This window comes from Lipotes vexillifer, unplaced genomic scaffold, assembly GCF_000442215.2.
Source record: "Lipotes vexillifer unplaced genomic scaffold, Lipotes_vexillifer_v1.1 scaffold49, whole genome shotgun sequence".
Taxonomy (NCBI): Eukaryota; Metazoa; Chordata; class Mammalia; order Artiodactyla; family Lipotidae; genus Lipotes; species Lipotes vexillifer.
Window position 1 is genome coordinate 154,980 of NW_006790551.1, and position 14,822 is coordinate 169,801.

Consider the following 14,822-nt stretch of genomic DNA (forward strand, 5'->3'; position numbering starts at 1 on the left):
TTCTTGAACCAGTTTTATTATATTTAGTTTTTTATAAATTTGTCCACTTCATTTACATTTTAAACTGTATTGGCATAAAATTATTCATAATCATCTCTTATTTTTAAAATCTGCATCTGTAGTCACATCTCATATTTCAATTTCAATATTTTCACATTTTCTTTTATTTCTTTTTAAAAATTTTATCTTACTAGAATTTATGCTTTCTCCCTCTATTATTTTGGAAGTTATACATAATTTCCATAGTTTTCATGTTCATTGCTCATGGTTTTCACATCTTAAATGGGATGCTTAACATATTAATTTGTAGACTTCTTTTCTAATGTGAACAATTAAGACCTATAAGAATTTTTTACCTGTATGTCACATATTTCAGTGTGTAATATTCATTATCATTGTTCCAAGTGTTTTCTAATTTCTGCCATCTAACTGATTACATTAATATACAAGCTATTAAGTATATAGGTGTTTGTAGTTTTTTAATTATTAATGCCTCTTTTTATTACGTGTTAGTCAGATAATGTGGTCTGTATAAAGCCAATACTCCAAAATGTGCTGACACTTGCTCTATGGCCAAGTGCATGATTTAACATAAACATTCCATGTGAGCTTGAGATAGATTGCTGGGTACATGTCCTATGTAAGTCCATTATACTAACTCTAATTTGTGTTGATCAAATATTCTATATCTTAACATCCTTAGAATTATTTGTATTTGCTTGGTTATATCAATTAGAGAAAGAGATGTATTAACATCTTCTACCGTGAATATAGATTTTTCAACTTCTCCATTGATTCTCTCAATATTTTCAATTTATTTATTAATTGCATACAGATTTAGAACGATCATTTTTTCCCCAGTAGAATATCAGCTCTCCACTAGAAAGTTATACACAAGGGCAGTTTTTGGCATCTGCTTTTTCACCATTATATGCTTGATACCTGATAATTATTTATTGACAACTAATGGAATCATCTTGGTGACTAAATGTTTTATCATTAGATAGCAACTTTAAAGAACACTAAATGTGCTTTTTTCCCTTAAAGTCTATTTTTAATATAGTGGCACAAAATTTCTTTTGGTTAGTAATGACTGATATTTCTATTTGTCATCCTTTTCTCTTAGCTTTTAGTGTTTTATTATGTGTTGTTAGCACATGTTTTGATACTATTGTTGAAACTCTGCTAACTAAAGATTCAGTCCATTAATTGAGATAACTCACATATGTGCATGTCTTTTTTAAAAATTTTATACTCTGTCTCTTTTTTCCCTATTAATTTTTCTGCCTTCTTTATTTATTTTAATTTGATTGGTTTTTCCTCTATCTTACTTTCCCATTATTGTTTTGGAAGTTCTGAATTCTATATATATATTTTTCAGTGATTGTCATAGATATTTTACATGCATACCTATCATAACAATGTCTAAATTTGAATAGTGTGCTTACAGTCCTTCTAAACTTAAAGGAAATTCACAATATTTATATTCTGATTGTTTCTTCAAATTAAAACTTTTTTGCTGGTATATTTTGGCATTTTGATTCTATGTTTTTTTAACCCCACTAATTAAATAATATTACTGTTATTATCATTTTCAGTTAATGTTTCTTTAGATTTATCCTGTTGTTTACATTTTTATTTTTATGTATCATTCCTTCTCTCATATCACACTTCTCTCAGGATTATTTTGCATTCTCCTTTTGGGATTTCCCACAGTGATGGTCTATTTATTGCTAAATTCAGTCAGTATTTTCTTCTTAAACCATCCTCCTTTCACTCTCATCCTTCAAAGTTAGTTTCACTGTGTATAAAATTTGAAGTTAGCAGGGACTTCCTCTAGGAATTAAAAAAAAATTTTTCCCACCATATCATGACTTCTAATTTTGCTTTTGAGAAATCTACTATCAGTATAATTATTGTAATTTATGGTTAATTTGTGCTTTCTCTCTGCTGTTTTGAATGTGTTATTCATTGTTAGCTTCCTAAGTGACAATGAATTAGTGCTATGTAAACTTACTACAGAAATTCCAAACCTTCAATCATGTTCTACATCCCTAAAGAGTTGCTTTGAATAACTATATTCTAGTCCTAAAAATGTCATGGTAATTTCTTTTTTCTCAATACTACATGCTATAAACTGGACATAAGAATGATAGCCCCCAGGGACCTCTTGATCTCTCAGTGTAGAAGTTAAATATCTGCTGATTTTCATAGCTTGGTATCCATGAGTCACCCTAGTGCTAGACTCACCTAGATTTTAGCCCTTGTCCTTCACTGACACTGCTTTTCCTGGACCTTTACAGTGGTGTGTTCTAATAATAATTCAATGTCTCTTTCTCTGCTTCTTGTCACAATACCCTCCTGGAATTGCTCTCGCATCTTTCAGTTATTTGCACTACAGTAGTTCTAAATTCTTTTGACTGCATGTCCCACAGCATAGGCAACATTCTTAGGTACCTGGTGGCAGCTGTCTGGTCTAGGCAGAAGCTGTAAACAAATATGAGCAGATCTGAGATTTATCTCTTTTATCCACCCAAAAAGACTCTAGACAGTAATCTGGGTAAAAATAACTTCCCAATTTGCAAATTTACATTGAATATTTAATGCCATAGATATTAGTTTCTCAAGTCTCAAAGTGCACACGCTCCTCCAAAACTGCAGTTCTCAATATAACACTGGTAACAGGATATTTTTTGAATCTTTTGTTAAATACTAAAGAGCCACAAAAACTTATGTCTGTGGAATGTGTATGCTTAATACCATGAACCCAATAGTTAGGAAGTCATGGTGCATACGGAACTAATTCAGTGCTAAGTTGATTATTTTAATCTGAGGTGCAGCTCCAATTTGTACCTTTGGTGAACCTGTAATTTGGAAGTCTCTTAGGTGTGACCATAAAAAAATCTTGGGTCCCATTATGGCTTAATCTCCGCTTAATGTTACATTCAAAGAAACTGTTATTCAACTCTAGAACTCTATAGTTTTTATTTAAAAATGTGCTTCACATAAAAAAATATTCCTTAAAGTTTTTAATTTCTCCAGGAAAGTACTTTCTAAAGAACATCTTTGAAGTGTATGAGACTGATTCAATGGGGAATAAGTTTTGAGTGTCAAACAATGACTGATTAATAGATTTTTGGATGTGAGATTATTCCTAATTTTGGAACTACATGTATCTCCATTTTAAGTCAAATAAAGCATGATGTCTTTTCAAGGAGATTAGAGCCTAGTGAAAGATAGAAAACAAAAATAAACAATAATAATGCTGACAAGTATATTGTATTTGTTTTGCACAATGGTTTATGGGAACTCAGAAATTTTTAAATGGGCTGGGGATTGTAGAATTTTTACTGAAAGAAAGCATATTTAAGCTAAGACTTAAAAGACGATGAAAAATTATCTGATGGAAAATGGAGGAATGGCCTTCACAGGGAGATAGAGCAGCTGTGTAAAAGCACAGCAGTTTGAAACTACAAGATGATCTTAAAATTGTAAATAGCATAATATGGCTAGAATGGACAGCGCTTGCAAGAGAAAGGCAACAGGTAAGGGAGAATGATAAACAGGGGGCATATTCTAAAGAGCTTCTTCCATTTCACCAACAAATTTTAACTTTACCCTTGACCACTTTAATATATTTAAACTAACAGAATGCTGTAGTATTTGCATTTTAGAACAAAATCATTTTGTTACCGTCATGAAGCATGGATGCTAGGTATTGGAATGACAGATGTTGGTGTCAGGATGCCACTTGTGAAGTGAGATATACTAAGAGCTTGGACCATGATATTGGAGATAGTGAGGAGTTGATCTACAGGAAAAAGGCAAGGGAAGGAATTCAGAATGATTTTAAAGTTTCTGCGCAAATATAAATAGGATCTTCTACTAGCAGCCTGACAAATATGCATGCAGGTTTAAGGGATACCTAGGAGTGCCACAGAAAATCTTTCGAGCAATGTTTTTAATCTCAATCACTAAGATATTTCACAATAATTTACTTCTCAGAACACAGAACTACCTTTATTGCATAATGAGAACACAGAACTACCTTTATTGCATAATGAGACAACAGTCTACTTCTCTAGCAGTATCCCATCATTCATTGGAGTCGAATCCTCATAGGGCCACTGTCATACTGGGTCCCTCATTAAGCCCTGGAAAAGCTGGTGCTTTCTGAATCTGAATACATCTTGTACTCCATTTGGGTAACTCTTCTGTACCCTCTGATCATCTAAAAGGGGCTGCTAGTAAACTGCCCAACTTTGCCCCAAAGGGAGACATTATCTTTATTTTGTTCAGGATATAACTCTGCCCTCTTCCCCAGAAGGTGACACTATCTCTATTTCCAAAACTGTTACACAAACTACAAACATGCTTAAAAGTATAGTCTGGGACAAAACTGATACAAGATATGCAGAAATGCCAGGAGAATTCTCTCTCAGTATGTTTTAGATTCCAGGTTGTATAACTAAAGAGCAAACCATAAAAAAATGTGAGTGAGCAATTAGGAGAGTCGGAAAGCCAGTAATTCTGCTCCTTCATTTTAAGGATGAGGAAAAAGATGTGCAGAGGCAAACTGACTTGGCCAAAGTCCCATGGAAAGTCAATGAGAACCCTGAGTTTATTCCTCATATCTCATTCCAGATTACACATGCATATGTATGACTGGTGTTAATTCACACACACACACCAGGTTTACATTTTGTTTTAAAAACAGTTCTCTGAAAACAATACTTACAATTTTCTGTATTAGGAACCAGAAAATCTGTACTTTCATTACAGATGTGACAGTAACAGTTTTATGAAGCTATTGTTCTGGCCACCTTCAGGGACAATTAACCACTCACTTTTCTTTCAGAGTACATTGTTCATATCTCTATTATGTTAAATTGATACCTTTGATTATGAATTTGTTAAAGGCAAGAATAGTTTCTAAAAAAACTCAATAAGTTGAAAAGTACATATACAAAGAAGAATACTGACGACTGCTGCTATATGATCACTGTATTCCAACTCATATTCTATGCTTTCCAGTCTCTGGGCCATGAAATATTCCATAATTCATTTGCCTAGCCAAAATACTGAATAAGATATTATTTCCATTTGTATTCTGTTACCTTGAATTGCAGGCTCAAGCTCCCAGAGATAATGACTAGTTGCTAGAAAATGTACCTTGTCTCTTCCCTACCACATTACTGATACAATTAATATAACTAGCCATGATTTCTACTCCTTTGAGAAATAAGATTGCTAAATTAGAAAAACAAGAAAAAAAGGAAAGTATTTTTCATAAATCCTGTGAAAATGATTGGCCTGTGCAAAATGGCTAAATAGTAAAGCTCCTATTAGATTATGCTGTTATGGTAGGCCAAACAAATACTCCCTAACCCCATCTCATACACATCTACGGTCACCTAGAAATTCTGTTTGCTGCAACACAATTGAAAGTAGACAGGGGCAAACAAAGGCAAGAGTTTCAAGTTGGGAATATGGTTGTGATGAGTAACAACCTTTGCTTTCTCCAGGTAATTATATTTTCAAAAACATCTGCCTCTACTCCCACACACAATACTCCTGTTTGTCCCTGTCTTTCCTTGTTTTTTAATCCTTCCCCTAAGCATACTAGGAATTTTTCCATCAGTCCATCATACAGTTTGATTCATTATACATTAGTGAGAATGAGGTTTAAATGAAAACATGTGGATAGAAAGACATATTTTATCTATAAAGTTATTCTCAAGGTAATTAAAAGTAGCTACTTAATTGCAGGACTATGTTTTACTCTAGTTTTCTTTGTTATTTCTCTATTTATAAAATTTTCACTATGAACCCAATTTACTTACATAATCAGAATACAGTAGTCCCTCCTTATCTGGAGGGGATATGTTCTGAGACCCCCAGGAGATGCCTGAAACTGTGAATAGTACTGGACCTTATGTATACTGTTTTTTCTTATACATACACACCTATGATAAAGTTTAATTTATAAAATAGGCACAGTAAGAGAATATCCAAATCTCTAGCATCACTATTCTTGTGTTTTGGGGCCATTATTAAGTAAAATTAGGGTTACTTGAACACAAGCACTGTGATACTTCCACGGTCGATCTGATAAATGAGTCAGCTACTAAGTGACTAACAGGTAGGTAGTATATACAGTGTGGATTCATTGGACATAAGGGATGATTCATATCCGGGGTGAGAGGGAGTGGGACAGCACAAGATTTCATCTTGGTACTCAGAATGGCTTGCGATTTAAAACTTATGAATTGTTTATTTCTGGAATTGTCCATTTAATATATTTGGATCACAGTTGACCACTGGTAACAGAAACTACGGGTGGGGGGAGGCTACTGTAATAATAAATGTTATTTTAAAAAATAATCTAGAACACAAGGGAGGTATAAGAAACACTTCATCCTCCTCCAAGAGCATATATGTTGTTTCTTTGAAGTTATTAGTAACAAAAAAGATATGATCTCTATGGTAGCAACAAACATTCTCTTCTTGACCAAACCCCAGTCAGGTTCTTCTGAACCATCTCCTTGACTAGGCCCTGACTTTTGGACCTCTGTGCTTGTCTTTGCATGGCCCAATTTTAGCAAGAATTCTGTGTAAGTTTAGACAGAATCCCTCATCTCTGATACATGATCAGGTTCCTCATCCTCCACCATTTCCCAGGTGATGTCTAGTCACCCTGGCCTTCCTTCAGTGAGAAACCTATTAGTTTGGTTTAGCCGGAATCTCCCTTTACTTCTTATGCTTCCTCAGTAATTTTCCATCCACCCTTCTCCTACCTGCTCCTTGGCTATAGATTCCTGCTTTTCCTTATTGTATTCAGAGTTGAGCCTTATCTTTCTCCCTGACAATAAAACCCCACTGCAGTATCCCCCTAAATAAAGCCTTCATTACTGTCCTTTAACAAATGTCATGAATAGTTTTTTCTTTAACAGTAGGCAGATTAATGCCCATTCAAAAAATATTCACATTCTAATTCACTAACCATGAATATGTTAGTTTACATGGCAATGGGAATTAAATTTGCAGATGGAATCAAGGATGGACATCAACAAACCTTAAAGTAGGGAGATTATCTGGGATAATCTGGGTAAGAGACCAATGTTATTACAAGGGTCTTTAAAAAGGAAAGAGGAAGGGAGATGAGAACCAGAGAGATGGCCCCACGAAAAAGACTCAGTCTGAATTTGTTGACTTTGATGATGGAAGAAGGGCTCTGAGCCAAGGAATGCAGACAGCCTTTAGAAGCTGGGAAAGGCAAGGGAACGGATTCTTTCTTAGTCTTCAGAAGGAACACAACCTTGCCTATACCTTGATTTTATCCCAGTGAGACTATGTTGAACTTCTGACCTACGGAATTATAAGATAATAAACTTGTGTTGTTTTTGGCCCCTAAGTTTATAATAATTTTTCACAGCGACAGTAGAAAAAGAATATCATCTTCATGTGGTTTGACTAGAAATCAGAGGCCAGTTCAGGACAGTTTTAAGGCCTCTGAAGAAGAGATAGAACACATGAGTTTATACTGGTTCCTAGGAATGTTGCACTGATTGGCACTTTTTCACTCCTCCCTCTATTTAAAGAAGGTCCTCCCCCTACAAAAGCAGAGTATAATTTACAAACCTTTGACTTTGGATTTGACCATGTGACTTGCTTTAGCCAATACAGTGAAGGAGAAGTGAGAGTATGGTGGCTCCAGCCAGGTCTTAACAGGCCTTGGAGGTTTCCCTTGTACTCTGGCATCACTATGAGAGAGGAATGACCCAACCAGCCTGCTGGTCCCAGAGAAGGACAAGTGTTACATGGAAAAGAGGCAAACAGCTGGAACCAATCTCAGCCTAGATCAGTCAATCCCAGTTGATCTTCAAACACATGAAAGAAAATAAATAATTGTTGTTCAGGTCATTGAATTGTGGAATGCGTTTAATGCTGCTATAACAAAGTTATACAGCTCCAATCTAAGACATTTTTGTTCTGTTTTATTTTGGAGTGATAAAGTGATGCATCATAGCAACTGTCATGCAATAATGGCTAGCTTTTCACTTGGAAGCCTAAATCTGGAAGCTGCTGGAACCCAGTTCTTTCCACCAAGGATCTTCCCTCTGAGCTGAGAGTCTACAGTTCTTCTCATTTTCCTACTTTAGAAAGGTCAGACTTTTAAAAAACATAACTGCCCTCCAACATACCCCAAGGATCTTAGATCTATATTTTCTGAGGTTTGGAAGAAAGTATGCTATTTTAGTCAGTATTTAAATGTCATATGTGTACCATAATCCTCTCTGCTGATATCCTGGATGTCTGCCTGTGTTATATATATTCCTTCTGATAAAGTTTCTGAAATGAAGTGGTTCCAGCCAAGGAGCAAATGCTTTTGCTATTATTGATTAAGCATGGGGAATGGAGGAACATTTAAATAGTTGCAAAGTTTCTTTTCAGAAGGGAAAGAAAAATCTCTTACCATCCATCTGTTTCTTCCTATGTTTAGTTCCACTCTCAATCCACTGTAAGATATTTCACATAGATAAGATAAACTGCTATGACACAGCTTTGCCCCCAAATTTTGTAGTGTACCTGTAATGCTGATGTTCTGCTGTTTCACTTGAGAGGCATGAAGAGAATGAAAAGTGAGCAAGTAGGTAGGGGAAAACTGAATCAAATTCTTACATTTTCCTACTGTTCTCATATATTCAATAGCTTTTAAACACTTAACATGCTCTAAAACTGAGTTTCTTAAATTACTAAACACTTTCCAAATTATATACAGCAACAAGAGAAAATGGGATGCATATAATAAGAGATATGGCAAGTTCAGATTAACTATGAGATTTTAAACTTCTGGGCTTCTCTTCCACTAGATCATAAACTCCAAGAAGACAAGATCAGATCTATGTCGATAGGTTGTTTTGTGCAGTGACTAGTATAGGGTCTGTCCTATATATCAGTGATCAATATGTATTTGGTGAATTAGGATCCATGAATGAATGAGTTGCGCTTTAGGTACTGTGAGCCATTTATGTGTAGTACAAGATTATGTAGTACAAGCCTATTTGCACTAAAATGGAGGATCAACTAACTATGTTTTAGGTAGGGTTTCCTCTTTTCACTTGAGAAGGAAAAGAATATGGCTGTGAAAATGGAAAAACAGAGGAGTACATAAGGGGAGGATTTGGAATCAGGTATAAACCCTGGGAAGGATATAAGCTACTTTCAACTTTTGCCCAAATTGACCCTTTGAGGAGCCATTTCAAATTGAAAGTCACAATTGCAAATAGAATTAAATGTGTACTTGCAAATGGAAAAAGTTTCATAATTAGTGATGGACAGGAGTTTGCTATTCATAAGTTCAATGATAACAATTTTATGGGATCTTTAAAAAATGTCTGATTTATTTTTAATGTAAGACTTGTGTCAGGTGCACCGAAACATTGTAAACTCTAAGGTGTAGATGGTAGAGACAAGAACAGAAAAGTTGGTGTTTTTCTTTAACATTTTCCCTTCTAGCATGTAAAGGGGATTTCTCTGTGTGTCGATCCAAGGAAAAAATGAAGGCTTTTCTCATTGTCTATAGAGGGAAGATGACATATCCTGAAAGACAGAGCCGGTATGTTGGCATTGCACTGGCTGACTGTGCATTAGATCAGACAGCAAATTAGATATTGATAGAACCATTCTGTACAGTCGATAAGCTTTCTGAGATTGATATCTTTATGCTTCCTGGTAATATCAATGCCGACATTTAGAAACTAGAGAAAGAAACTGTAATATAATATTCTCGTCGTGGAATCCTTAAGTGTAACCCAAGCTCACAAGTCTCATTACCTTAGCAGGATTTACAGAGTTGCTTTTCACAGGAACAAGGGAAAGAAAATTAAAATATCACCCTTTCCTTTATGTACAAAACTGTCCTTCCAGCCACCCTTCAATCTGAATTAAAGGACAAAGCAGTCAAGTTCTTTAAAGTTCTTCTGGTTTGAGAAAAATAAGTAGTTCACAGAGCAATCAGAAAAAGTGTATCTTAGAGAACAAAAATAAACTAAATGCACAGCAAATGGTTCAATTCATTAGGTGACTGTTTCTGGTAGGACATTTGCCTTAAAACTAAGTGCTCAGAAAACCACAAAATATATCACTGTCCACTTCTAAATAATATTTTCTGAAATGTAATCAGGAAAGTGGAAGATAATGAAAAGAAAGCACTGTGATTTGTACAACAGCCTCTGTTTTACTTCTCTTATCCCCTCTCATCCTCCATTTTCTCTTTCAGGAAGAATATCTCTCCAAGGTTAATCAATCAATCAAATACTTGTTTACTTATTCATCCATTTATTAATTTGGCAAATATTAAGGAAATGCCAATAAAGTGTGGCATTGTTATAGACACTGTGAAACAGCAGTATGCAAAACACACAAATATTTACCCTCACAGAGCTTACCTTCTGGTGGAAGAAGGCAGATTATTAGCAAATAAATAAAGTATATAGGAGGTCTATTGGTGTTTAGTGCTAAGTAGGTAAATAAAGTTGATAACAAAGTTAGGAAATGTCATGAAGTGAGGTTAGCTATTAGGAATGTCAGATATATATAGGATGCTCAGTCACATCTTGATTTCAATTTTAAAAAAAACAAATAATAATTTTAGTATAAGTATATCCCATATATTACTAAGAGAACAATGGGAAATGCCATTGAAGATGAGGTCATAGTGAATTTGGTGAAAAAAATGATGTTATGGTCTTGTATAGGTGTTGAAGAATTAGAGGAAATATTAAACAAGGTGAGAGAGAAATAAAATGATATAAAAATTGCAAGTTGGATTTTTAGATGTGAAAATTAAAATTTTAACATGTGAAAATTGTTCTGAGACGAAAAATACACTAGATGGTACTAATGGCAGATAAGACATTCTAGAGAAGAGATTAATAGCTGAAGATGCAATAGAAAATATCCCAAATAAAACACAAATAGAAAATAAAATAAATGAATAGATAATCAGTGAGCTGTGGGAGAAATAAAGGGACCTAATATAAATATAATTGGAGTTCTCTAACAAAAGGAGAACAACAAAAAACAGAGAAGAAACAATGGATAAACTCTTTCCAAATTTGATGAAAACTATTAGCTCACAGATATTAAGTATCTCAACAGGGGCTTTCCTGGTGGCACAGTGGTTAAGAATCTGCCTGCCAATGCAGGCGACACGGGTTCAATCCCTGATCCAGGAAGATCCCACATGCCAGGGAGTAACTAAGCCTGGGCGCCACAACTACTGAGCCCATGTGCCACAACTACTGAAGCCCACATGCCCAGAACCATGCTCCACAACAAGAGAAGCCACTGCAATGAGAAGCCAGTACACTGCAACGAAGAGTAGCCCTCGCTCACTGCAACTAGAGAAGGCCTGTGCACAACATCGAAGACCCAACACAGCCAAAAATAAAATAAGCAAAATAAATAAATTTTAAAAAAAAGAATCTCAACAAAACACAAGCACAAGAACCAAGAAGAAAACTACATCAAAGGACATTATAATCAAAGTGCTTAAAACTAGTGATAAAGAGAATATTTTAAAGATGTCCAGAGCAAAATGTTAGATTACATGCTTAAGGACAAAGATAAGAATTACAGGATATTTCTAATCCAAAATAATGCAGGTCAAAAGACATAGGGCATTGCATTATTTTGTATTAGAAATCTGCTATGCTAAGAGAAAATAAAAGCAAAATCAAACAAAACAAAATAAAAACCTTGACAACCTATAAACTTATACCAGGGAAAAGAATTTTCAAAATACATAGGAGAAATCAAGATAGTTTCAGTTATACAAAAGCTCAAAGAATTCATGAGCAGGCAACTAGTACACTAAAAATATTGAATGAAGTCCTTTAAGGAGAAGGAAAATGATATCAGATGGAAATGTGGTTATACGTAAAGCAATGCAGATTACTGGAAATCGTAGCTATGTGCATAAAGACTTCTAAAATTTAAACCTCTCGAAAAGATAATCCATTGTTTAAAGTGAAAATAATAACTATACTACAGGTAACAATATTTACTTTACAACCTACATAGAAATAAAGTTTATAATAAAAATAGCACAAAGGCCAGGAGGGGAGGAATAAAAGTATCCTGTGGGGAGATTCTGATGTTATACTGAAGTGGTGTTATATCACTTGAATTTTGACTGTGATAACACAGCTTCAATGACATCCCTAAAAGAGTCTTATTTCTAGTAGCGACAGGGCTGATATTGTTGAAAATCAAATACGATTTTTAATCTTTGAAGTTTCTATATTACAGTGACAGTTGAATTCAGTTTCTCCTAGTTCCTCATTTGAAAATTAAGACATTAATCAGGAAAGAATTAAATCCTTAAAGTCAAATTTGAGATATCTCATTGGATCCAGATGAAACTGACAATGTTAAATCCCCTAGTCACCCTGAGACTCCCTTCGAAGTACAAGAAGCTTTCCCTCAAAGGGCCAAGGAGACTAGATTTCTTTATTTTGAAAACTCTGTGATAACGTACCATGAAAAGTAATGCTCATTTTCCTCGAGCCTCACTGCAACCATCCTCTTGCTGCTGTATCCATAACTAGGGTCACATCTCTGCATAGTCCAATAGGACAGGTACTCCTTTTCTCCACACTCCAGGAGGCAAAAGAAATAGCTTATGCACTGAACGATTTTTAAGACTTTGCTAATATATAGCAGCAGAAATCTAAGAAACATGTGCAAATAGATTTTAAGTGTGTTAGACCAAAGAGGGCTGAATATAACCCTAGATTAGGCTGAATTCACTGATATAGGTGCACTTAATAGAGTCCAGATTTAATGCATCTGTTTGTGCAGTTGGGTATGGCTTTAATCATTTACTTTGTTGTTTGAGTTGATACAAACTCAATCGTAGCATCCATTTAATGACAGATGCCAGAGCTTCCCTGACATGAAATGAAAAGACAATCCAAAGGCTCCAAGAAAATCCAAAGGGAGATAGAAATGTTGTACTAGATTTGTTATGTGTGACCTGTACACCCATCCCACAACCATGATCCATGAGGAGACATAGAAAATACCCTCTTCACTAAGACATTGGTAAATATGTTAGTGACAAGAGCATCTCTGAAAGGCTCTGTGGTCACTCTCAGTTGTAGGTCAGGTGTGACTGTGGGGGATACCACCATTCAGATGGGTTCCCTGATTTCAAAAAAAATGATAGAATCCTAGAATAGCAGAGGCCAGGCAGCAGCACTTAATCATTAAAGGCAAGGTGGTCACGTCAACCATAAAGGGAAACAGGGAAGTGCCAGTAATTAGAATGCATTGACCTGCAGAGATCTGCAGGTGGTGGCTAATTGATCACAGTGTCTCTAGGAATGAAATAAATGGACAACCTAGTAGCATATTGCTTGATTTACATAATAGGAAAAACCCTAAGTCCAGTAACAAGAAACCTGATTTGGATAGCCAAAGTGGAGAATTACCTCCTCTCACCCAGTTTCCAGACTTGTCTGTTCACAGACCCAGAACCCTTGACTGCAGGAGTTCTGGTCCCCTAGAGAGAGGACACTGGACAATTGCTTCAAGTACACACTGTAAATCTCCCTCCAAGCCTTTCCCAAAGAGATCATCAGCCATTTACTAGAGTGACTTTGTTTTGGGGAAAAGAAAGACCTAGACCTTTCAGGGACTACTGGATGCTGGCACTGAACTGAGACTTATTCCTGATGACTTGAAATGTCACTGTGGCCCACCAGTCAAAATAAAGGCCTATGTTGCTCTGGTGGAAACTCATGTCTGAATCACAGAGGTTCCAGTAGGTTTACAGATACACTATGGTTATTTTCCCAGCTACAGAATATGTAATTGAAATAGACACACTTGACAACTGGCAGAATACCCACATTAGCTCTTTAACCCATGTGGTGAGGGCCATTGTGTTTAGAGGGCTAAATAGAAGTCCTTTGAACTTCCTGCCAAGATAGGATAGTAAACCAGAAGCAATACCATATCACTGGCAGAATCACCACCATGAAATTTAATGCCACCATGAAGACTTGAAAGAAGCTGGGGTGGTAATGTATATCATATTCCCATCTGATTTATGAGTGTTACCTGTGCAGAAAGCAAATGGAGAATGACAGTGAACTATTACAAACTTAATCAAGTGGAAACTCCAACTGTCATTGCTGAACCAGATGTAGTATTTTTACTGGAGCAAATCAGTATAGCCCCTAGTATTTGGTATGCCAATATTGGCCTGGATAATGCATTTTTCTTCATACCAATTTTTAGGTATGACCAAAAGCAGTTTACTTTTACCTTCCAGGGCCAACAATATAACTTCACAGTGTTGCACTAGAGTTAAACAGTCCCATGATCTTTGCCATAATGTTATCTGCTGAGATCTTGATCATAATGGCATTCTATAAACCATCATATGGGTATAATATATTGATACCATCATACTGATTGTACCTAATGAGCAAGGTACAAGTAAGTTGCATGAATAGGTGGTTCTGACTGCTTTGACACCCAACTCCTGAAGCATTGTGTCCTCTCCCTCAGTTCAAACCTTAGGATTCCTGGAGGGTTCCCTGAAACCAAATAACTGAGGAAGAACAAACTTGAGCTTTAGAAATGGGTCTCAAGATTAGCTGTGACCACCACAAAATGGAATGCTGTAGTACTATTAACCCATTCAGGGATGACGCTGAAGATCGGTGGTGAAGAAAAATTTTCCCAATGAGCAGTAAATTTGTTGCTCAGTATATATTGAATGAGACTTGGGCAGAAAGACAGATCTC